This window comes from Zea mays, chromosome 6 (assembly GCF_902167145.1).
Source record: "Zea mays cultivar B73 chromosome 6, Zm-B73-REFERENCE-NAM-5.0, whole genome shotgun sequence".
Lineage (NCBI taxonomy): Eukaryota > Viridiplantae > Streptophyta > Magnoliopsida > Poales > Poaceae > Zea > Zea mays.
The window spans coordinates 33,589,050-33,614,905 of NC_050101.1; positions in this window are offsets into that span (position 1 = coordinate 33,589,050).

The window sequence follows — 25,856 nt, forward strand, 5'->3', positions numbered from 1 at the left end:
AATTTGCTTGGCGTTATCCAAGCCGCTCACCTTGTGGTACTCGTCCCTGCACAAGGATGCTAGCAAAACAGTGGTAGCTTGTGCATTTTATGGATTTGCTCATTAATGAAAATGGGGTTGTCAGTACTATCAAAAGCATTCTGTTTTCAACAATCTCCCAAATACTTGGATGGAGAGAGAATAGGTGACTACACATTTTGTGACTCCAAAATGAGTAGTCTTCTCCATCAAAGTGCGGAGGTTTCCCAAGTGGAATAGAAAGTAAATGAGCATTGTAGTTAACCGGAATACGAGAATAATCAAATGAAAAGTTTGAGTTAACTGGTTTCTTTTTCTCGTTGTCGTCGTCTCTTGGAGAAGAGGAAGACTCGTCGCTATCGTAGTAGACGATCTTCTTGATGCGCCTCTTCTTCTTCCCGTCTCTTTTCTTATGACTCAAGACAGAGTCCGAGGGCTTATCATCTCTTGGCTCGTTGACGATGGACTCCTTTGTCTTGTCGTTGATCACCATCCCCTTTCCCTTAGGATCCATCTCTTCGGGCGATTAGTCCCTTGCGTGAAGAGAACGGCTCCGATACCAATTGAGAGCACCTAGAGGGGGGGTGAATAGGTGATCCTGTAAAAACTTAAACCTATAGCCAAAAAAATTGGTTAAGTGTTAGCACAATGAATTAAGTGGCTAAGGACTGAGCTCTTGTGAAACACAATGGTCACAAAGAAAATAAGCACAAGAGACATGATGATATATCCCGTGGTTCGGCCAAGTATAACACTTGCCTACTCCATGTTGTGGCGTCCCAATGGACGAGGGTTGCACTCAACCCCTTTCAAGTGATCCTATGGTCCACTTGAATATCACGGTTGTTTTCTTTCTTATACTCTTTCTCGTTTGCGAGGAATCTCCACAACTTGGAGTCTCTCGCCCTTACAACAAAGATCAAAGTGAAAGCACTAGAGTAAGGGAGGGAAGCAACACACACAAATCCGCAGCAATACGCACACACACAGCCAAGACTTTAGCTCGAATGAATCGCAACAAGTTCACCACTAGAACGGAGCTCAAATCACTAAGAAAATCAATCAAGTGTGTGGAGACAGAGTGTGGAAGGTTTAGAATGCTCAAAGTATGCTTGGGTGTCTCCTCCATGCGCCTAGTGGTCTCTTTTATAGCCCCAAGGCAGCTAGGAGCCGTTGGAGGCATTCTTGGAAGGCAATACTTGCCTTCTGTCGGGTGGCGCACCGGACAGTCCGGTGCACCACCGGACATCCACTGTTCATGGTCCGGTGCAGATCTCTTTCCATTCCTTGCGCAGCCGACCGTTGGATCTTCGGGCTGGTTGGCGCACCGGACAGTCCGGTGCCCCCAGCCGACCGTTGGCTGGGGCCACGCGTCGCGCGCGGATTCGGCGGCCGACCGTTGCGCTGGCGGCCATTGGCTCACCGGAAAGTCCGGTGCACCACCGGACAGTCCGGTGAATTATAGTCGTACACCGCTGATGAATTCCCGAGAGTGGCCAGTTCGCTAGAGCCCAGCCTGGCGCACCGAACACTGTCCGGTGCACCACCGGACAGTCCGGTGTGCCAGACTGCGCTGAGTCTTGGCTGCTCCAGCCAAGTCTTTTCCTTTATCTGTTTTCTCTGATTCTAGCACTTAGACAAATATATTAGTACACAAAAACCAATGTACTAAGTCTAGAATCATACCTTTTTGTTGATTTGCACTTCATTCATCATTTGGCACATAATTACTCACTCAATATGTGTTGAGCACTTAATCACCAAAATATACTAGAAATGGCCCAAGGGCACATTTCCCTTTCAATATGACTTCTTCATCTGCCTAGAAACTATTTTGTTCTAAGTTCTAACATGTGGGTGCTATCATTTTAGATACTATACAGAAATTGTTAGTGTTTTGTGAGTCTCAAGTCGATCATCACCTCATTTTGAGTTTACGCGAACTTTGTCTCTTCGTTTAGAAAAATAAAATCTTTTATGCTTTAGCTTTGAGCCACAATCGACGGCATAGACATGACTACGATGGTGTGGCCAAGGAGAATTTAGGCCCCAGGCCACCTGAGACATGGACGTGCGGCCCACTGGCCCATGTAGACATGTAGTCAAACACAATAGTAAGTTTAGGGTTTCCTTTGCTCTGCAGCCGACCGGAGGCATGCGTGCAAGCGTGTGGGGCCACGGAACGCGCAGGCTTCGCACGAGGCGACGACCGACGTGGATGTGGCCTGCTTGGGGAGGCGCATGACGACGCGAGCGGTGTAGACTCATGAGCATAGGCGAGGCTTCGTGCGGACGCATGGAGTGTGATGGAGGGCTTCACGGCGCGGTGGCGGACTGGTGGTGCACGAGGGTCACTGCGCCAACATGCTCCTGCGGGCTGCTGTGCTGCGCAGCTTGGCACCTTGGCTGGCTCAATCCAACACGCTATTGGAGATTGTCAGATGCATCTGAGGTTGGTTTCTGTTGCCGTTCCTTTCTTCTGTACAAAATTATATGTTCAACAATAATGTTGTAAAATGCCGCAGCAGGATGCTCGAGCAGCAATAATTTTGTACGGTAATTTTCTCTTACACTTTACGGCTCCAATATTATTGCTCCACTTCACGACACAATTTTCTCTAACACTTCGTGGTAGAAAATTGTGTTCAACAATAATATTGTACATCCCAATATGTACAAAGTTATATGTTCTGCACTTTCTGTACAAAATATCCATTTGGAATCCTTGAATTAGAGCATTTTGTTTATGTTTCAGTACTTTATTGCAGATATATTGATATCCTTCTATATCAAATCACAGACTTCATATGTCACAAGCTAAATATAACGTTCAGTAAGTATCGTGCCCATTTGCTAATGTGTAGGTCTGTCAGCTAGGGTAGGTGATTAGAGGAAACTATTAAGATATAAATCTATTCCTATTTAAATGTAATGTGATGTAGTAGGGACTATTAGGGGTGTTTGAATGCACTAAAACTAATAATTAATTGGGTAAAAATGTTATTAGAATTAGCTAGCTAATAAATAGTTAGCTAACTAGTAGCTAATTTGCTAAAAGTAGTTAATAGCTGAACTATTAGCTATACTGTTTTGATGTCTTTAGCTAATTTTTAGCAGCTAACTATTAGCTCTAATGCATTCAAACATTGACTTAATTTATGGCATATAAAGACTTTAACCACACTAAACTTCTTATGTTGCTTTAGTCTATAAAAGTTTGTAGAGAAATTGTGGTCAGACTGCTCGAGCCCATAAGGAGCAGTTCCCCAGCATCATGTCCTACACTGACTTCAGCATCCTGTCCTACACTGACTTCTACTAGGTTACCTGCTTGTCTTAGATAGCAACTTCGATCATCCATCCATTCGTCTGATTCTAGACTAACATGGATTTTGTCTACGCTTTATTTTACGGCAACGGCGGTGTCGCAGCATGCTGGAGTCATGGCAGTCAAGACAACTAGCGGACTTGATGCCCCCTTCCACCCTAAGAGGCAGGTGAGGCTTCCCTTTTCCAATGAACATTTTATTTTTATATTAGATACTATCATAAATCAATTTTATTGTAGTGTTAATAGTCGATTAACAATTCATGATCCTCCTTATTTGAGCATTGTGTAGCTCCTCATGCTCTTTCTCCAAAAAGTCCATTGACATATTCATCAAGTACTGAATAGATAGAACAATAATAACAGAGAATGTATAGCTTGCTGTTTTTCTGTTTCTGTATTCGACTCTAACATCTTTGTTTCTGTAATTGACTCTAACATCTCTCTAGCATTTAAATATATGTATAGCTTGCTAAATCATGTAGATATGCAGTAATCGACTCTAACATCTCTGTTACTATTTTTGTACACCTAAGCACAATTTAACATCTATGTTTGCTCATATAGTTGTTCCTGACTGCTTCATTTATTGTTTTAACTAAATGCTTTAGCACTGTTCATATCCAAAATGCATTTTAAATTGTCATTTTGAAATCCTACATGTAACTTATTTCAAGACCTCCATTCTCACCGGACTCATTTTATATCATTCTAGAAGCAAGAAAAATATAAGGATGTGTTGGGGGCCTTCCTCTTCTAAAGGTCCTCAAAAACACAACTAACATGTTTTTCAGTATAGAATACTGTCACAGGAAGCTTCGACTTTGAGATGAAGGTGTGCATGGTATGAAAGGCGTGATATGGAAGAAGGATGAACCAGCTCCGAAGCTGTGGATGGAGAAGCTTCGGCTTAGCACAAGGACGGTGGTGGAGAATGAAACCGACCTAAAGGGGAAAAGACTGCTTAATCCTCGACAACTTGCCTTTTGGCTAACAGTAAATGTCAGGGACATGAATGTAATTTTACGCAGGCTGCATCCTGTGCCTATAAGTAGATGAACAGTAACATCGTACTATTCACACTGACTGGTAATCACTCACGCATCATTCCTGCTTTTTCACCTTCTGTCAAGCCAAAGGTACAAATGTAATTTAAACATCATTGACGTTTGTTCATGTTTATATAATAAGAATATGAATAGTCTAATGATTTGAAATGATTATTCATATTCCCTTTGCGTTTCATACGTCTTTGTTTACATCCTTGCTTATTGAAATGATGAAGGTACATCCTTCATGACCTTCGTCCTAAGATCATTATATCCTAAGGGAGATAATGCTTCGAAGGACAAAGGTCTTTAACCATTAACACTTGTGTTGCCTTGTTCTTGATTCATAGCATTTGAGAACAAGTGACCAACATTGGCGCCCACCTCTGGTGAACTCATTCGACCACCTTCAGTAAGCTTTGACCTTCGTCATGCCGCCGAAGAAGACAACAGGGCCAGGGGCTGCACTGCAACCACTGGACGTTAATCAGGAGACGCTACGCGAAGCTTGGAGCCATAAGAGGAAGGCTACCAGCCCAACACCTCAGGAGGAGGAGTTGGATCAAGAAATTAGGGACCTCGAAGCTATCCATCAACAGGTTCAAAAGAAGAAAGAAAAAATGCTTCGGCTCGCCGATCTCTAGAGAAAGATTGATGGGGCCGCTGAGGAAATGTGATACCCGGTTTGCAAAGAAGAGAAGTTGGAGGTTATTCTTTTGTTTTTTTTCTCATTCGGTTGTTGCGTTTTGGGGATTTGGAATTTGTGGAAAATCATTCACCAGTAGGGCAGTAGAATTTGTTTGGTTAGGCGCTTGCGACGGGGTCGGGAGCTATCGCGTGGGCGAGTTGGACCGCGATTCGTGATTCGGCCCACTAACCTTCCCTAACCCTAGCCGCCCTTTTCCCCCTAACCACCCTTTGTGCAGCCGCCCCCCATTCCCCCTACCCTTTGGCCGCCCCCCTCCCATCTCCTCCTCTCTCAAACCCTTGCAGCCACACACCTAACCCTAGCCGCCCCCATCTCCTCCTCCCAAGGTGCCATTCCTTGCCGCTCGGATCTACGTCGCGTGGTGCAAATCTTCAATTGTTTTCGGTGGAGGGAAGAAGGTAGGAAGGAAAGGGGAAGAACTCAAGGTGATTTTTGTGTTTATCTCTTGTTCATTTGTGCTGCAGTCCTATTGATTAGATGTTGCGTATGTGATTGGGTAGAGGGGCTGTCCAGAATTTTAGGTGGTGGACAAACAGCAGTAGTTCTAGCAGTTTCTGGGCATGTTTCGTGGGGAATTAATGGAAATCAGTTTAGGAACCATGTAGAACTTTGTCATACCTTTCCAACGAGTATTTATGCGCTCAATTCGGAGTTATAAATTAAAAGATATCACCGTTTGAATCCGGGTATGGGGCTGTCAAAAAAACAGATTTTTCAGGTGGACAAACAGCAGCAGTATTAGCAGTTTCTGGTGATGTTTCGTGAGTAATTAGTGTTAATCAGTATGAGAATCATGTAGGGCTTTGTCTTACCTTTCCAACAAGTACTTATGCGCTCGATTCGGAATTATATTTTAAAAGTTATCGCTGTTTGAATCCGGGTATGTCGCTGCCCAAAAGAGAAAAAGAACAGATTGCAGGGTTTAACTTGAGGACCGTTTAGGGGTAATTAGATGTTAGAATTTAATCATAATTTGTACACAAAACTTGTGGGGAATTTTATGTAGTTGTCTCTGGAGTTTTTGTTTGTCACCACTGCTGCCTTAATTTTAAAGTTATGGAATTGTTAAGCAGCGCCGCTGCAGTTTGGTGGGTGTGGGGAGAATTGTTACCCGCAGTGGGGTTTGAGACTGCGTGTAGGTGCGACGTTGTTTTTGGGCTTATTACGGGATATTGGTGCACTAAGTTGGGTGTCAAAAACAGGTGGTGGACTTCCGGACCGTACTTAAGGATTTGCCCAAACTTCCGGTGAAGGCAAGTAAAACAGTGATGGTTATTATGTCTGTTGAATGAAGTGTCTTACACTTGATTATGTTGTGTTGTTGTGTTCGTATTCATACTTTTAATTGAGTACCATTGTTTGAAGATATTCATGTTTTATTGATTACATATGTGGAATCTGTGGTTGACCATGTTACTCAAGTGGTTATTATGTGGAATGGGTGGAGGTATATGTCTAGCACATTTTACTTAGGATGAACTCATGTTGTTGTCATGCATAATGCATTCATTATTCATTGTATGGAAGTTCGTCGTGATCTTATGGTCCGACCGTACCGGTATATTGAGCATCATATATTGCCTGAGAAGGGGTATGATGCAGCTTCATATCCTTAGATATATAAAGGCAGAAGTCATTATTACATCTTTAGCCATGTGCATTCATGGGAGAGGTGTGGAATCTATTATGTGGATGTGGATAATGTGGATTTCTACATTGTGATTCTTCTTGGCGTTAAGTAATTAGTTACTTGTTTACTTGCTGCAATTTAATATTCCAGAAGAAAGTTTTGAACTACGAGGTTGTTTAAGCACAGTTGGTTTACAATGTCCAATTTGTTGTTTGCTCTGTTTACTTGCTGAGATGTGTCATCTCACTATTGCATTGTTTGATGCAGGCACCTAATTTCTACTTTGGGAAAAGAGGGATGTAGCAGCACGGCCACTACACCTTTAATAAAGGAACCACTACTTAATAATGTTGCTAATCAGGGAGGGTCAAGTCTAGGGAATTGCTATGTTCTAGCTTTTCATGGTGGTTGAGCGGTTTTGCGGTGGGCTGAGTTACTTATCTCTTTTTGCTATTTAGTCATGAATGTGGTTTACCACTTATGCATTTAGATTCTACTACGTGAATTATCTGTCTTTTATATCCTGTATGAACTCCATGTTTTTCCCCCTTGTTATGCTACTTTCAAGGGAGGTGCTACCGGTTTTTTGCAATATTTTCTCTCTTTATTACATTTCTTGTGTTGCATAAGTTTAGTGGGAGGAGTTTTTGGTAACATCCAATGTGGGTGACCAGTGGGGGTGTTACAGTTGGTATCAGAGGAATAGGTTGTAGGTCCTAGCAAGTGGAGTAATAATAAATTGACACACTGCACATGTAGGATGGGATTTCTGCCTTGCTATTGATATGTTATGTTATTGTCTGTGCTAGTTTGACATTATCTGAAGAGATGCTATGCCAATCTTATTTACTTATTATTCTCATCCCTGTGGCTGCAGCTATGCCGCCTCGTAGGGCTCGGGGTAGTCCGCGGGTTCCTAGTGGGGACTCGATGAGTCCGGCGGCAATGTTAGCTACGATGCAGGCCATGCAGCAGGAGTTGGCCCTTCTGAGGCAAGCCATTCTTGTTGCCCCTATGAGTGCTGCTCAAGGTGCTAGTGGTGGAGAAGTGCTCAGGGGCGCTGTCCCTGCGGGTGCTGTTCCAGGTGGCGGGGCTGAGGTGCCTCTTCCAGTTAGTGGTCTTTCTCTGATGCAGTGGATGGGCATGAAGTTGGATTCTTTTGATGGCAGTGGTACTCCGGTCGAGGTGGCAGATTGGTTGACTTACGTGGAGGATAAGATGAATGTCTTCGAGATTGTGTATGGAGATCGGGTTCGCTTTGGCACACAACTGTTGAAGGGAGAGGCTCAAATTTGGTGGAGAGGCGTGCAGGAAGTGCACTCCTCCTCACCAGGAATCCTGTCTTGGGATGTCTTCATCAGACAGTTTGAAAGGAGATTCTACCGAGTCACCTTCCTGGAGAAAATGAAGATTGATTTGCAGTCCTACAAGCAGGAGAAGAAGTCTGTCACCTAGTATGAAGTGGGCTTCAATAAGATGGTCCGCTTTGTCCCTCATGTGGCTTATAATGAGATGGAAAAGGCGAGCTAGTTCCGTCAGGGTCTAAAACCTTCTATCAGGCATGCACTGGGAGCCTTTCCGTTGGTGGACTTCCGTACTATAGTGGAGCAGGCACTGGGTGTGGAGATGCAACACTAGTATACCATGGAGTCGCAGAAGTCTTCGGGTGTTGATCAGCCTCGTGGCCAGGACGCGAGGAGGGGCAACACGGGAGGTTCAGCCCACAAGAAGGGCAAGTCTCAGCATCAGTGCCACCATCCTTATCGTGGCAAATCTTCTGACTCGGGTACTTCGGGAGGAAGTACTCAGAGGTTTCGGGCTGTTCCTAAGCCCGAGCTGGGGCTAGTGTGTTTCCGCTGTGGTGATGCGCATCGCCGTGCAGAGTGCCAGTGGAGTGGCAAGTGTTCTATCTGCAGTCAGGACCACAAGGATGTGGTGTGTAGGAGGAATCCTAATGGGAAGCTTAGATGGGAGCCGGTGACTTCCTCCTCTTCTCAGGGCACTATCAACATGATGTCAAGTGCTGAGCAGCAGTTTTCAGTTCCTCTTCCTCCGCAGCAGCTTTATGTGCCTGGGACTTCCCAGCTCCCACCACCACCACTGCTACCACTTACTCTAACCCGAAGCCAGCAGCCAGAAGGGCACTAGCACGCTCAACAGCAACACGATTTTTGGGAGGAGTCCGAAGCTCGCACAGTCAATAGTACTGTGCCTGAATCCAAGCACATCTACTAAAGAATACCCTACCCTTTGTGTATATTTATCTTTTCTATCATTTTATTTTTCTTGAATGAAAAAGCTAGTCTCGAAGAACTGAATTCTGATTTCATGTAATAATAGTGCTCATATTATTAAGTGAAATGCTCCCTCCTAATAAACTTCCGAAGCCATATAAGTCGTTCCTAAGGGAGCGCAAAGTAACTTCCGAAACTACAAAAGTCGTTCCTAAGGGAGCGCAGAGTAAGTTCCGAAGTTGCAAAAGCCGTTCCTAAGGGGCTGTAACGCCCTGAATTTGGGGGTAGAATTTTTTCTTCTTTAATACTCACCAAATTCAGGCGTTACTCTCTTTTCTCTTCCTGTTTCGCTCCTTCCTCCCAATTTCAAAGCAGTATAGTGACTGGTGTCCGTGTTGCGTGTAAACAAAAACCTAAGTTGTCATGGGTGTTGCATCATGACAAGGCATATTTCTTTGTCTGATGTCGTGTTTAATCGCGTGTTTGTCTAGTCTCGTTTCGGATTTCGTTTCACGTTTGGATTTCGATCACTGGTTGTGCGTGTTGTGGGATTTTGACCCACGACGCGACCCAGCCCGCGCGCCCCTGGTGCACCTACCCCTCCCCATGCGCGCCCCCCTTGTCTCTCTCTCCCTCATTTAATTTTTCTCGCACACAACTCCCTCTCTCCCCCCTCTCTCTCTCTTCTCCCTTGTGCCCTAGGTGCTCCGGTAACGGTTATCGCCGGATTTGGATCCCCAAGGTGAGCTCCCCTCCCCTCTCCTATCCTCTCCTCTCCTCTCTCTCTCTCTCTCTTCCTCTTCCTCCCCTTCCTTGTGCACGCCCCTAGTGCCCCTGCACGCGGCCCCCTGGCGCCCCGGCGGCGCGGCCCCTCGGCCTCCCTAGCACGTGGCCCCTTGGTTTTAATTAATTTTAAACTTTGTTTAATTAACGTGCTGCGTCGCTCGCTTCGTCGCATGGCGAATTAGTTTGATTTCAGATTCTATTAATGTGTTGTGTCGCGCGCTTCGTCGCGCGACGATCCATTTTAATTTTAGATTATTTAATATGTGGCGTCGCACGTCTAGTCGCGCGATGTTTCGTTTTAAATTCAGTTTGAATGACGTGTGCCGTCGTGCGCTTCGTCACATGACGTTTGACGTTATTTTTATAATTAATTCAAGTGCCTCGTGGCGCGCCCCGTCGGACGACGAGTCGTTTATTTCTTAATTCAGTCTAAGTGTTGTGTCGCGCGTTTCGCCGTGCGATAATCCTTTTAAATTTACTTTGGTCTTTTTATAATGATTAAACATAGAACATGATTTTATCCTATGGATAGTGCGATGGCCGAATTAATACTATTCTGTTTAGACGAGTACTTTGATTTATAATCGCGTAAAGTGATCGCTCCTCGACCATAGCATCGACCGTTACTCTCTCTGTCGGTGGGAAAATCCTCCGGCCGGGTGGCGAAATGCACCCGCCCTAATCCTAAGATGAGGAGGGGGCCTTAGCGCTTGCCTGATTGGTGAATTTTGGGTGAACACAAGAACACTCAAGGGTTTATAGTGGTTCAGGCCGCTGGAGCGTAATACCCTACATCCACTATCCGTAAGTTGTATTGACCATGTCCCTTGTAACGTTGTGTCCCCTCGCTTTTATAGTTTAAGGGAGGTACATACAAGGATGCTGAGCTCCAACATGCGGGCCCAGGAGCATAATGGAAGGAATACATTATGTGAATATTTAATGTTGACAGCACACAAAGATCTTTGCTGGACGCTGTGTTGCTTCTCCGACTGGCTACTGCCACGTCTTGCCGTGTCCGCAGGTGGGTGATGGCTTGTTGCAGTAGAATACGGAGTAGCCTGGTACGCCTGTTGTGCGTAGAGGCATATAGGCGGAGCCGTTCAGATTCCCTCCGCCTTAGTAACACATGAGTAATCAGCGGGAGTCATGATGACTGCAGTCCATGCATCATTGATAGGCAGTGACCCTTTTCTTGGAAACGCGCGAGTAATGGTGAGTCATTGTCCTTGCTATGGTAACGTGTGAGTAACAGCACGACCCACGCAGCGTGGACTGGGCACGCCGCCTGTCACTGGAATTGACAGGTGCACGTCTTATCCGTAATGAATGCAAAGACGCGCGTAGCCCAGAGGCTTCATGCCAGGTTCCGCCCGTTGGCTTATGCCGCGCGCAGTAGGCCACGTGGCAGCATCGGGTCTCCGCTTGGGCGGGGAGCAGGAGTGTATGTGATAAGGTCCGGATCCCACCAGATCAGGTCTAGACATGTGTCAGCACTGGACCCCCGCCTGGGTCCTGATTAAGGCCCGGGTATGTTCTATCCTGGAACCCTGGGACCCCACTATGGGCGGCCCGGACCCCATACAAGGGGGTCCGGTTCGCACACGTGGAGGTCCTGGACCAAACTTGGAGGCCCAAACCGTATATACAGGGGTCCGGCACCTTCCCATGGGGGTCCGGACTCACTAGTGATGCCTCAGAGTATGTCACTTTCTCTGGACACGTGGCGGCACCGGACCCGCCCATGTGGTGGGGTCAGGTGCTGTTGCTGGCCCAGAGTAGTCGTCCGAGGCTTGGGCGAGTCATGGCCTGGTCCCACATACAACTCTTTTACCACGCGACTAAAAATAGCCGCGTGGGTACTGTGTTTTTATACAGCAGTAAGGGGTACCTTAGTTTCAGGGTACCGACAGTGGCCCCCAGGCCCACCTCAGGGGAGGATGCGAGCCTGCAGGTGGGGCCAAAGCTTGTACTTTGCCTCAACATGGCCTAATCGGTGATTGGCGCACTGTTTTAGCACGTCTGCTGATGCGCCCACTGTCAATCCACCTTTGGTCACGTCAACTACCATATATGTCCTCACGGCTGACTGACCCACGGCTCCCCATGCCTGGTGGTTTCGCCGAGCCACGCGCGGGGTGCCTCGTTGCCACTGCATTGGTTTTAAAAAATAACCTTTTGTCTTCTGCAGCGGCCCCAAGGAGGCGCGCTATCGCGTGCGGCGGTTCACACCCCGCTCTTTCCGCACCCGAAATCCGGCACACAAACTGTATGACTTGTGGACCTGGGCCCTCGTGTCACAAACTGTGCTGCCTGGGGCCTAGGTGCCCGTCGAACAGGATTTCTTGCGGCGTTTCAGGGGCGCGCGGGAGAGTTTCCCTGGAAAAGGATTCACCCTACGTGCAGCAGTTACCTTTTCGCGTTCTCTCCCAATCGGCTGCGCCCCTTTTCCTTCGTGCTCCTCTGTTCCACGCCCGCGCCGCTGCACATGCCATGGCTTCGCTCGGTCATCCTGATTGCTTTCAGGCTGAGGAAGAGCTCAATCTGGTGCGTGGCCTGCTTGGGTGGAGCGCGCTAGGGCTCGCCGGAAGGATCCGTGCCGGTGCTGTCCCCCTTGGCGATCTCGCCGCCGGGGAGTTTGTGTTGTTCACCTCATACATTTCTTGCAGGTTGGCGCTGCCGATTTCGCCCTTCTTCCTGCTACTGCTGGAGGAGTTCGAGTGTCATCTTCAACACCTCACACCCCACTCCATCCTCCAGGCAGTGATCTTCGCCCACCTCAGCGAGATGTTTGTAGGTGTGCCCCCCTGCACTTCCCTCTTCCGCTATTTTTTGTGCTGGCCAGGTGCGGGAAGGCTAGGGACCACATCAGTGCCTACTACTTTCAGACGAGGCTAGATCCGGCCATAGTCTACATCCCCACCTTTGGTGGTGCGAGGTGGGAAAACTGGCGCAGTGACTGGGTGATCGCCAGCACCGAGGCCAATGACCGCCTCATCCTACCGACTAATGGGCCAGCACTCAACCGCAAGCAATGGAGGACCAAGCCATCCCTCTCACCAGAGTTCCTACCCGTATTGGACAGGATCAAGGTCTTTGCCACAGGAGTCCTGGCATCAATGCATGTGGTCAGCGATATCCTGAAGCGCCGGATCATGCCACTGCAGAAGAGGCCACGTCTATCCTGCTGGTTTACCGGCACGAACGACATCTGTAGGATCCAGCGCGGACCGGGTACCGATCTATCCTGGGACGAGCTAGAACTCCTGGTGGGGGGATTACTGGGGAGACTTTTGTCCCTGAATCCCTGATACTCCCCTAGGACATCACAGCGCTCTGTGATGACTCAGGCCTAAGGACGGCGATCCTGGCCACGTTGCCGACCCTCGATGACAATGGCGTGGCGGTTCGCCAGACCGGCGGCCAGGACCCCCTCCGCGGGATCCGGATCTCTGGTGCACCAGCTGGGGGTCCCTAGCCCGTCGGTGTGGCTCCCAGCGCCAATCCCGCCATGGCCCCCAGCCCCTTGGACAAGGGCAAAGGGGCTGCAAGCAGTGCCTCCGCCCTAGGTAGCTCCGGGGGGTCGGAAGAGGAGAGGCGACGCAGGTTGCGTTGCGCTAACGGGTCGCTCGTTTTGGAGCCCGTCAAGAAGCGCCAGAAGGCTGCAGATGGGACCGAGGAGGCCTGCTCCCAGGCCCACAACACGCAGAGGCGCGTCAGTCTCCCGATCCCGCCGCCACCACCACCATCCAGGGGTGATCACCCCCAGGAGCACCAGCAGCAGCAACATCAATAGCAGCAGGAGGGGCAACAGCATCCACAACAGCCGCAGCCACAACCAGTGCGGCAACAGCACCAGGAGCAGCGATCGCCTCACTTCCGGGTCACTGGAAAGTCCAGGGCCCCAAGTAAGTGTAGTCCCTTTTTCCACGAGCCTAATCATCATGTCGACAAGTCTTAACCCATCATCTGTTTGCCAGGGCTTCTTCCTCTGCTGCTCCCAAGGCCACGCCTCCTCCGCCAGATACCAGGCCCACCAACGGGTCTGGCTCTCAGCAGTAGGAATCCGATGAGGGTGGTGCTGGCGGTCCACTCCTAGCTGTTGCCAGGACAGCGCCACCGGCCTCCCATGCCCCAGATGGGGATCCGGTGGCACTGGCACCAGCGTCAGGCGGCGTCGTAGTGGCGGCGGAGGTCCTAGCTGGGGGATCTGCGCCCACTCCCAACACTGGGGGTGACACAGGGGGTGCGTCCAGCTCCATCCCCCCGCCTGCTCCGAAGGAGATGGAGGTGGTATTTGGGTGCTGACTCCGGTTGGGTGCCGAGCAAGAAGCGGCGCCAGTCCCCCTCCCCCGCATGCTGTCCCGCGCCCACCAGGTTCTTAGTGAAACTGAGGCAGCAATCTTGCGGGAGTGGGAGGCACTTGAAGCTGAGCACCAACGCCTCAGTGACTGGCGCACCCAACTGGAGGAGCGCACCAAGACGGCGTCCTGACAGTTCACCTCCGTGCGGTCCCAACTCGAGCGGGACCGCAAGCAGTACAAGAAAGATCTCTAGAGGGTGTGTGCCAGGGAGCTGGAGGTGACCCAGAGGGAGAAGAAAGTGGCCGGGAGGGAGGAAGCCGTGACCTAGAGGGAGGCCCTCATGATGGAGTACCAGACCAAGCTGAGTGCTCTGGACAAGACTCTGGAAGCCCAGCAGGCCCAGTAGGTAAAGGCCATGGAAAGGCTGCAGAAATGGCAGCAAGAGCTCGAGGGCAAGGCCAGCGAGGTCGCCCTCACCGAGGAAAACCTTAAGGAGAAGGAGCTGTCCTTGGACAAGCAGGAGATGAATCTCGCCAGGCGAGAGATAGATCTCGCCTTCAGGGAATAAATGCTCGTCCAGCGAGGCGAGTTGCTGGCCGAGCATGAGCTCGAAGCAGAGGAAAAGGAGAGGAAGCTGGAGGAGCAGATCTACCAGTTCGATGTGGCGCAGGCGGCGCCGGGTCCCTAGGAAATGGAGGCCACCAGAAAGGCCCTCGAAGATCTCCAAGCAGAACACCGCGCCGGGGTCCAGCGCATTGCCAAGTGGGCCGGCAAGGCAAGCACGACACTAGTGCCACTAGGGATGAGCCCCATCCTAGTGTCGGAGCCACCAGTGTCGATCTCCGATGCCCTCCCGGTGTTGGACTCTACCACCGATCGCCTCCGGCACCTGGATCAGATCCTCGGTGCCCGCCTGGAGGTAGAGGGCAGCAAGCTCTACCGGGCGGTGGTCGACTACGTCCTGACGTGCTTCCGGAGTCATGACCCTGGCATATCCTTGGCGCCGGTGATCGATGGTCCGGTAGCCACCACAGAAGATGCCGCCCGGGAGAGTGTACAAGATGCAATGGAGATGGTGGTCGCGTGCTTTCAGCATGATCCTGCAGACGCTGAATAGCTGAACCTGTAGAGACAAGGCGAGGGTTTTGTTGGGGGGCGGCTGTAATAACTTTTGGCCATGCAACATATTTTAAGAACTGTTAATCAAGTAGCACTGGAACTTATCTGTATGTTATTTTCCCATGTTATGTGTAGCGTCATCAACTTCCATCTGGTACTTGGCCCCCTGGGAGGTAGGCTCGACGTGTCGAGGCTGGATACCTGTATACCAAAAAAATTGGTTGCCCGGCCCAGTCTCTACAGTTTGAGACTACCTCCCTCTAGACTGGGACCTGGACCTGCACACACCTTCGGCTTTGAAGTTTTAGGAGCACACCCATAGTACCCACTGTCAGTACCCTGAAACAGGGGTACCCCTTACTACGGTAAGAAGGCATGGTGCCCGCGCGGCTATCTCTAGTCGCGCGGTAAGCAGTACCCGATCTCACCATGTGGATGGCTCCAGGGTCGCCACGTGGCCAGGAAGGACAATATCCTCCAAGGTATCAATGATGGGTCCAGACCCCCATGGAAACTACCGGACCCCATCATATCCGGACCGGGCCTCCGGGTAGGGTCCAGGACCTCCGCGGGTACAGACCGGACCCCCGGGATGGGTCTCGGACCTCTCTGTGTAGGGTCTGGGCCACCCTCAGCAGGGTCCTGGGATTCTGGGACAAAGAATACCTAGGCCTTAATCAAGGCCAAGCGGGGGTCCAGAGTCGACACGTGTCCGGACCATACCATGTACAATTCTGCTCCCCGCTCAGGCGGAGACCCGATGCTGCCACGTGGCCAAATGCCCATGACGTAAGCTAGCGGGCGGAGCCTGACATAAGGCCTCTGGGCCGCGCAGCGCTGCATTTATTGCGGATAAAGCGCGCCGCCTATCTATTCTGCTGGCAGGTGATGTGCCACCTCGACATTTAATGAGCCCTGCCACCCCACTGGCAGGCGATGTGCCGCCTCAGCATTTAATGTGCCCTGTCCACTCCGCTGACAGGCGGCGACCAGGCTATCCTGCAGGCGGCGTGCCTATCCATTCCGTTGGCAGGCAGTACGCCCGCATTGCGGCATACACTGTGCTCATCATCACTCGTACGTTGCCATTGAAGCTTCCGCTGCACGCCGATACTACGCAGACTGTGGATATCAGGGCACAAGGAGATTGCCCTGGCGACCAACATTAGTCGTTATGTCCCTGGGCCCGCATGTCGGGGCTCAGCATACTTGTACGTGCCCACCTTCAGCTATAAAAGGGGAGGCACGCAACGTTACAACTCAAGCTCATCTAGGCCAACAGACACAAACACACTTAGACGCTCACAAGCTCTCAAGCTCAATACATCACACAGTGGAGTAGGGTGTTACGCTCCGGTGGCCCGAACCACTCTAATTCCTTGTGTGTTCTTCCTGTTTCCATCTAACAGGCAAAGCGCTTAGGCCCCTCCTCATCTAAGGATTTAGGGCGGGTGCATTCCGCCACCTGGCCAGAGATTTTCCTCTCTGACATTTGGCGCGCCAGGTAGGGGGTAGGCATTAGGTTTTTGCTTGTATTCTTGCTTAGCATGATGGTGCAAATCGTCGAGCACCGCGCCGAGACTTCAGTGGATTTCCTGGTGGAGGAGGAAGCTGCCTCTTCCACACCGCAGGTTCCCAACCGCCCAGTGCCTGGCACTGCTGCTGTGCGCGCTGCACAGTAGCATACAACCGCGCAGACATCCCGGACTTCGTCGAGGATGGCTCCGGGGGCATTCTCTGCGGCCAGGGAGTTGTTGCGTCACCCTCCAAGCTCCACGGCCTCACCGGGGGCCATGGAGCAGTGGCGGGACGACGTCGACCGACTGCTCCGCATGGCACACTCTGGCTCGACCAGGTCGAGGCCACGGTCATCCCGGTGCCAACATGAGGCGTCGGCGTTTGTGCGCTCACCCTCAGTGAGGGGCGCACAGACCAACGACCTCCAGGCAGAGCTCAACCGCAGGCGTGCGGGGGAGGATGCCCGGGTCTCTCTAGAGAGGGTGTGGGAGCGCCGACAAAACTTCGAGGGTCGTGATGACGCTCGAGTCTCTCTGGAGAGGGCGCGTGAGCACCGGCAAAACATTGAGGGTCACAACCTCGATCAAGACTTCGCTGCGGTAGCACCGCAAGCCCCAGTGGGTGCCCGGTTCCAGACAGGTGTCCCTTGGCTGGCGTGGGCTGCGCCGCTCTCGCGGATCATCTCCACGCGGTGTCCTGGCCATCCAAGTTCCGGCCACACCTGCCAGAAAAGTACAACTGTACGTCAAATCCGTCGGAATTTCTGCAGGTGTACGTCACCGCTATCACAGCAGCAGGTGGAAACACCGCTGTGATGGCAACATATTTTCATGTCGCCTTGTCTAGACCTGCCCGGACATGGCTCATGAATCTTGCCCTAGGATCAATCTATTCCTGGGAAGAGCTCTATGCGTGGTTCACAGCGAACTTCGCCAGTGCTTACCAACAACACGGCGTGGAGGCCCACCTCCACGCAGTGAGGCAGGAACCCGGAGAGACTCTACGGACGTTTATCTCCCGCTTCACCAAGGTACGAGGCACCATACCTCATATTTTAGATGCTTCAATCATCACGGCCTTCTGCTAGGGAGTACGTGATGAAAAGATGTCGGAGAAGTTAGCCACGCACGACATGGAAACTGTCTCCACTCTCTTCGCTCTGGCCGACAAGTGCGCCAGGGCCGCTGAAGGCCGGGCATGGCACTCGACACTACACACCGGGGTCGCCCAGATGGGTGGCTCGGGTGCCGTCCCCTGGAGGGTAAAAAGAAAAAGAAGGGCCGTGGCCACGAGAAGCCACAGTCCACCGCTCTAGTCGTCGCAGCTGCGACTGGGGGCTGGGGCAACCACAACAAACGCCCACGGCCGCAGAGGGGTAACAGCGGCTCATGCCCTATGCACCCCAACAGTCGCCACAGTGCCATGGAGTGTCGCGAGATCATCGACCTCGCGAAACGCGTCAGCGAGCGGCGCGAGCAGTCTTCCAAGGACGGCTCCCCACCTCGCCGCCGACCTGGAAAGGAAAGGGTCGACGACGACGAGGTGGCCGCGGCTGAACGGGACTTCGGGTATCAGCCACCCGAGGGGGACCTGAAGGATGTTTTCGCCAGAGTCTCTGTCTCCGGTGACGACAGCTAGACAGACCGCCAGGGGGACCCCGTGCTCGCTGGTCTACGGGGCTGAAGCCTGCCTTCCCCCGGAAACCCTTATGGACACACCACAGGTCGAGTCTTTTGATAAGTCTGTGCAGGAGCATCCACAGCTAAGGTTGTGGACTCCATCAGCGAACGCAGAGGGCAAGCAGTGACCCGAATTGCACGTTGCAACCAGGCGCCCCGGCGCTACTAACGGTTCGTGCATAGTAGGGAACCCTGGGTCGGGACCTAGCCCTATGGCGAGTACTGAACCAAGGAGGGTTCCGTAAACGCGCCCCCAGCTGGGAGGAACCCTTCAAGGTGACAGAAATGTGCCGACCTGGGGGTAACCACCTTGCAACAGCTAGAGCACCTCTTCCTAACCCTTGGAGCATCTCTGTAAGTTCTATCCATAGGAGCAAGTCTGTGGGGTTTAGTTTTTCTCCCTTTTTGTAACTAGGTTGCGCATACGTGTACGCCAGCCTGGTGAGGTCTGCCCTCATAAGCCCGACCTATTGTCCTACACCCGTGCATGTCGAGTTATAAAGAGAATATTTACGCCCTTAGATGTGCTCCCGTGACAGTCTTATCCTCCTGCCTCCATGGTTTTATCCTACAGTTCCCGGATATTATTTTTTACCTAACCCACCCGCACAGTTCCTATCTGTCTTGGCATGAAGACATCCAAATTGAGTAGCCAGGCCTGCAGTTTAGGACCCCTCTATGAAAGCAGGGGGTCCGGTAGCCTGGGGACCGGTTCTAAAGAACAGGAACTCGTTCCATGGGGTGGTCCGGAGAAGTGTGGCCGCTTAGCCTGGTTCCGTACCCAAAATCATGTACACTCCACCACCCTGTGACGGGCACCCTAGTATTTGGAGCTATAGTCCTGTGAGTCCGACAACCTGGGGTTCGGCTCTAGAGAATAGATACTTGTCCCCTAGGGTGGTCCGGAGCCATGTAGCCGATTAGCCTGGTCATGTACCGTAAGCCTGCACACTCCACCACTCTGCGACGAGTGTCCTAGTATCTGGAACCGCAGTCCATGGGGTCCGGACACACAACTTGGCTTCCCAGACTAAGACCTGCAGGTCCCGTGCTTGTATCAAAGGATGGCTAATGACAGACGATGGGTCCTATGGGTGTACTACTAACGCTCCCTAGCCAAAGCTGTGTTCAGGTCCCAGTCGAGGCTACCTCCTGGGGGCCGTTGCCAACTCTTTCTTAGGTATGCTGGTATCCAACCTCGTCACGACGAGCCTGCATCCCAGGGGGTCACATAGGTACCAGGGAGGAGTCGGTAACACCACACACAATAGGGACAAGTGGTACACAGATAAGTGCTAATATTGCTTGATAAATAGTACTTGTCGGTACCCTAAATTAGGCGTACCCTCTCCTACAGCATGAAGACATCGCACCCTTGCGACGTCTCCTAGCCAAGCGGAGGACCGCGCTTGACCCCACCGGATGGGCAGGCCAAAGGGCGCCACGTGGCAAGAAAAGGCACCACACCTCAGTAAGTCCGGACCCCCATAGAAGGACACCGCCCCCCTATATACATACTGGTCAGGAGCCCCTGGGTAGGTTCGAACCCCAGCAGGGTTCCGGAACGAGAAGGACCTTGGTGTGTGCAGGGGTCCGGTGCTGACACGTGTGCGGGCCTTGCTCTCCACTTCCCGCACAGGCGGAGACCCGCTGCTTGTGGCCCATGACTTAAGCTACCGAGCCGAACCTGATGAGAAGTCGTGCAGCCCCTGCATTTATTGAGGAAAAGACGCGCCGCCTGCCACTGCGCTGACGGGCGACGTGCCCTATCAGCATTTAATGCGTCACGTCCCATCCGCTGGTAGGCGGCGTCAAGGTCATCTAGCAGGTGGCGCGCCTGCTGGGTCTGCTGGCAAACAGTACGCCTGTGCCGAGCAGCGCGCTATACTCATCTTCTCTTCCGCAAGAAGCTTCCTCGGTACGCCAAGGATACGCAGATCTCGGGTGTCAGGGCACAAGAAGATTGTCTCGACAATAGATATTAGAGGATCCAAGCACTATATTCTTTATGTCCCTGGGCCCACATGTTGGGGCCCAGTCCCTTTGTGCATGCCCCCCTTCAGCTATAAAAGGGGAGGCATGCGACGTTACACACACACACGCAATCTCAGACTCGCTAGCTCATACAAGCTCTCAAGCAATACACCTCACAGTGGAGTAGGGTATTACGCTCCGACGGCCCGAACCACTCTAAACCCTTGTGTGTTCTTGTGTTCTTCCCCTTCACTCCAACGATCAAGCGAAATGCCTAAGCCCCTCCTCATCTCAGGACTTAGGGCGGGTGCACTCCGCCACCCGGCCGGAGATCCACTCTTCGACATTTGGCGCGCCAGGTAGGGGGCCTAGGCATTAGGTTTTCGCTTGATTCCTTGCCCAAGCATGATGGTGCAGATCGTAGAGCACCGCGCCGAGACTTCGGTAGACTTTGCGATGGAGGGAGAAGCTGCTTCCTTCACACCGCAGGCTCCCAGTCGCCCGACACCAGTCACTCCTGCTGTGCACGCCGCACGGTAGCACACGGTAGTGCAAACATCCTGGACTCCATCAAGGGCATCTCCGGGGGGCGTTGTCAGCAGCCAGGGAGTTGTTGCGACACCCTCCAAGCTCCACGGCATCACCAGGAGCCATGAAGCAGTGGCAGGACAACGTCGACCGGCTGCTCAGTATGGCGCATTCTACCTCGACCAGGTCGAAGGCGCGGTCATCACGACGCCAACACGAGGCATCAGCATCAGTGCGCTCACCCTCAGTGAGGGGCGCGCAGACCAACGACCTCCGGGCAGAACTCAACCGCAGGCGAGCGGGAGAGGATGCCCGGGTATCCTTGGAAAGGGCGCGCGAGCGCCGCCAAAACATCAATGGACGCGACCTTGATCAAGACTTCGCTGCGGTTGCACCACAGACACCAATGGGCACCAGGTCCCAGACGGGTGTCCCCTTGGCCGGAGTGGGCTGCGCCGCACTAGCGGATCATCTCCGCGTGGCATCCTGGCCACACCTGCCAGAAAAATACGACAAAACATCAAACCCATCGGAGTTCCTACAGGTGTACGTTACCGCCATCACAGCAGCAGGTGGAAACACCACTGTGATGGCAACATACTTTCATGTGGCCTTGTCTGGACCTGCCCGGACCTGGCTCATGAACCTCACCCCGGGATCAGTCTATTCCTGGGAAGAACTCTATTCGCGGTTCGTTGCGAACTTCGCCAGTGCTTACCAATAGCACGGTGTGGAAGCCCACCTCCATGCAGTGAGGCAGGAGCCCGGGGAGACCCTCCGGAAGTTCATCTCCCGCTTCACCAAGGTACGAGGTACGATACCTCATATTTCTGATGCTTCTATCATCACGGCTTTCCGACAGGGAGTACGTGATGAAAAAATGTTGGAGAAGTTGGCCACACATGACATGGAAACTGTCCCTACGCTCTTCGCCTTGGCCAACAAATGCACCAGAGCCGCCGAGGGCCGTGCATGGCACTCGGCCCCGCAAACTGGGGCTGCCCAGTCAGGTGGCTCGGGGGCCGTCCTCCGGGACGGAAAGAAGAAAAAGAAGAAGGACCGTGACTACCAGAAGCCGCGGTCCACTGCTCTAGTGGCCACAGCAGTGACCAGAGGCTAGGGCGACCGCAACAAGCGCCCACAACCGCAGAAGGGTAGCAGCGGTCCATGCCCTGTGCACCCGCATGGTCACCACAGCATAGCGGAGTGTCGCGAGATCATTGACCTCGCAAAACGCGTCAGCGAGTGGTGCAAGCAGTCTTCCAAAGACGGCTCCCCGCCTCTCCGTCGGCCCGGCAAAGAGAAGGTGGGCGACGGCGAGGTAGCCGCGACTAAGCGGGACCTCGGGTACCAGTCGCCTGAGGGGGACCTGAAAGATATCGTCATCGGAGGCTCCTACTCCGGTGAAGACAACTAGACGGACCCCAGAGGGACCCCGTGTTCCCCGGTCTATGGAGCTGAAGCACGCCTTTCGTCCGGAGGCCCTTCCGGACCCCCCACGGGTCCGAGCTGCAGACAGGTATATGCTGAAGTGACCACAGCCAGAGACGAGGGCTCCCATGTCAAATACAGATGAGAACCCTGGGTCGGGGCTTAGCCCCACAGCAGATACCATACCAAGAGGGGCTCCGCAACTCTCCCCCAGCTGGGAAGGACCCTTCAAGGTAACGGGAGTACACCGACCCAAGGGGAACCATCTAGCTACGACCGGAGGAGTACCTTACCCTGATGCCAAATATCTCTGTAAGTTCTATCCATAGAGCAAGACTAAGGGGTCGAGTCTGTTTCCTTCTTTTCTGTAACTAGATAACACATACGTGTACGACAACCCGGTGGGTCTGCCCCCATGAACCCAGACTATTGGACTACACACATGCACGACAAGTTATGAAGAAGAAACTACCCCCCTTAGCCATGCTCTTGTGATAGTTCCATCTTGCTGCTCCAGGGTCCTACCTTGCAATCTTTCAGATAATACCTTTCAGCTAACCCACCCGTATGGTTCCATCTGTCTGACATGGCGACATCCGCATTGAACAGCCAGGCTTGCAGGTTAGGGCCCCTGACGCGAAAGTAGGGAGGTCCGACAGCCTGGGGGCTGGCTCTAGAGAACGGGACCCCGTTCCATAGGGTGGTCTGGAGCCTGTGTAGCCACTCCGCCAGGTCCCGTACCGTGGGCCTACATGCTCCGCCACCCCATGACGTGGACTAAGTATCTAGAGTTATAAGTCCTGCGGGTCCGACAACCTTGGGACCGGAGCTAGAGAACGGGCATTGGTCTCCTGGGGTGGTCCGGAGCCCGTGTAGCCGCTCAGCCAGGTCCCGTACCGTGGGCCTGCACGCTCCACCGCCCTGCGACAAGTGTCCTAGTATCTAGAACCGCGACCCAAGGGGGTCTGGACATGCAACTTGGCCGCCCGAACTAAAACCTGCAAGTCCCGAGTATGTATCAAAGGACGACTAATGGCAGACGGAGAGCCCTATGAGGTGTACTACTAATGCTTCCTAGCTAAAGGTTGTGTACAGATTCAGATCCCGGCGATGTTGCCTCCGAGGATTGTTGACAACCTTTTTCAGAAACGCTAGTATCCAACCTCAACACATCAAGCCTGCATCCGAGGCGGGGGGCCAGGTACCAGGGAGGAGTCAACAACATCGCTCACAACAGGAACATGTGTTACATAGATAAGTGTTAAATGTAGCTTAGAAGACAATATTTATTTGTTTACAAAAATAGGGGAAGGCCTGGGGGCCAGTTCTAAAGAACGGATGCCCGCTCCATAGGGTGGCCCGGAGCCTGTGTGGCCGGTTAGCCTGGTTCCATACCCAAAATCCTGCACACACCGCCACCCCGTAGCGGGTGTCCTAGTATTTAAAACTAAAGTCATGTGCATCCAACAACCTGGAGGTCCGGCTCTGAAAAACGGACACTTGTCTCCTGGGGGGTACAGAAACCATGTAGCCGCTCAGCCTGGTCCCGTACCGTGAGCCTGCATACTCCACTCCCTTGCGGCAGGTGTATTAGTACTTAAAGACACCATCTAGAGGGTTCGGACACATAACTGGGCTTCACAGGCTAAAATCCTGCATACATATGTTATTACATTTTGCTCTCAAGCAGATGTCATTACATTTCCCTTACAACCGGGACCCTAGCTCCATTCCTGCAGGAATGAACTACCTCTACACCAGCAAGGGCCGCGGGATAACAAGCCCCGAGCGGCTCACCAGCAGAGGCAACCGCATCAGCACCGGCGGCGACGGCCGCCTCTGCACCGACGACTCGCCAGCAGCGGCAATCATCACAGCATGTGCGCCGCTACAGGTAGGACCTCGCCCCTGTCTCCCTACGGGGGGCGACAACAGGCCTTTAAAGCCAAAGAGCCAGAGGTCCGGCAGTAGGTGGCACTAACGGTCTCGCCGGCGGAGGCAACCACCTCTGCAGTGGGGAGCCTCACCAGCGGCGGCGACCACCTCAGCGCCGACGACAGCGGCCACCTGCGCACCAGTACCATGCCAGCGAACGGCAGCCGCACCAGCGCGCACGAAGAGGTCTTCACTCCCGTCCTCACTATGGGAGTGAGGACAAGACCATCCAAGAACGCCGCCCCCACCCGCACGGCGTACGACGTCTTGTACGACCTCCAAGTACGGCTGGTGCCGCAGGAGAAGCCGTGGATGTGGCCAACCCGCGCACGGCGTGACCGTCGCCCGTGCGGTGGACGGGTAGCCACGCTCCGCCCCAGTGGTAGGAGGCAGCGCCGGAGGCGGCACCAGAGCCTCCCAGGCTGGGGAGCCAGACACGCGGCAGCTGACAGCGCCACAGATGGCGAACACCCTTCTCCCCCAAACACTGAGGGAAGAAACGGGCCGCTACCCACGTGGAGGCGGGCCCCAACTCGGCACACCCTCCTCCCCAGCACAGATGATGAACATCCTTGAAGCTGAGGGCAGGAGGGAGGCCGCAGCCCGGCTTGCTTCTCCCCACCACAAGGCTGGTAGTCATCCTTCTGGATGACCACCAGCAGGGGACTGCAACCGGGCTGTGTGATGAAAATCCTTGAAGCCGAATGATGGTGGAAGGATGCAAACTCTCGTGGGGTTGCACCCCTCCAACAGCAGCAAGAAGACAAGACCGGCGATACCACCACGAGCGCGTGCTCTCCGACGGTGAAATCGCCAAAAGAGACAGCCTTGACTCGGATCCCTCCAGAGAACACCGGCGCACCCCATCTGGAGACCCGAAAGGCGAAAGGGTGCGATGCTCGCAAGAGGAGCGAGGCATGTCTACTGCCCGGGGGATCGACCCCTTTTTAAAGGCAGATCCCCCCACTCGCGCCCCTAAAGCGTCACGGGCGAAGTCTCACCCAGCGTACACCAAGGATCCCACCTTATGACACGGGGGCCAGGCCCCACATGTCATACAGACCAACCCTGAGAAGGAGCGTGCAACTGCCCTGCGGTTGCGTGCTCCTCCATTTTCGGGGTAACCAGCGGTCAGGAAGGCAAACCGCCACACATAGGGCATGCAACTGCCCCACGGTTAGGCGCCCCTTCGTCTTCACCGCACCCAGCGGTCAAAGAGGCGAATCGCCGCGCAAGAAGCGTACAAATGTCCCACGGCTATGCGCTCCCTCAGCTCCGCCACAACTGGCGGTCCAACTCAGGGGCCCAGGCCCACACGCATGTAACCGGTGCGCCAGTTATCGTGTGCAAAGAAACCGCACCGCCGCCAGCGCCAATGCCACGTCTTCTTGGGACTGTCACGGGTTTTTGAAAAGGTAAAATTTTCAGAACCAGTTCAGCGACTTGAGGTAGCCCCGCGCATGGCCCAACAGTGCCATTAAGTACGACGGTCACGGGTCAATCAGCCATGGGAATAGGCACGATAGTTGGCGTAGTCATAGGCGAGCCGACAGTAATTGCAGCAACAGGCACACGGAAGCAGCGGTCCAACCGCAATCAGACTCTAGTCCCACC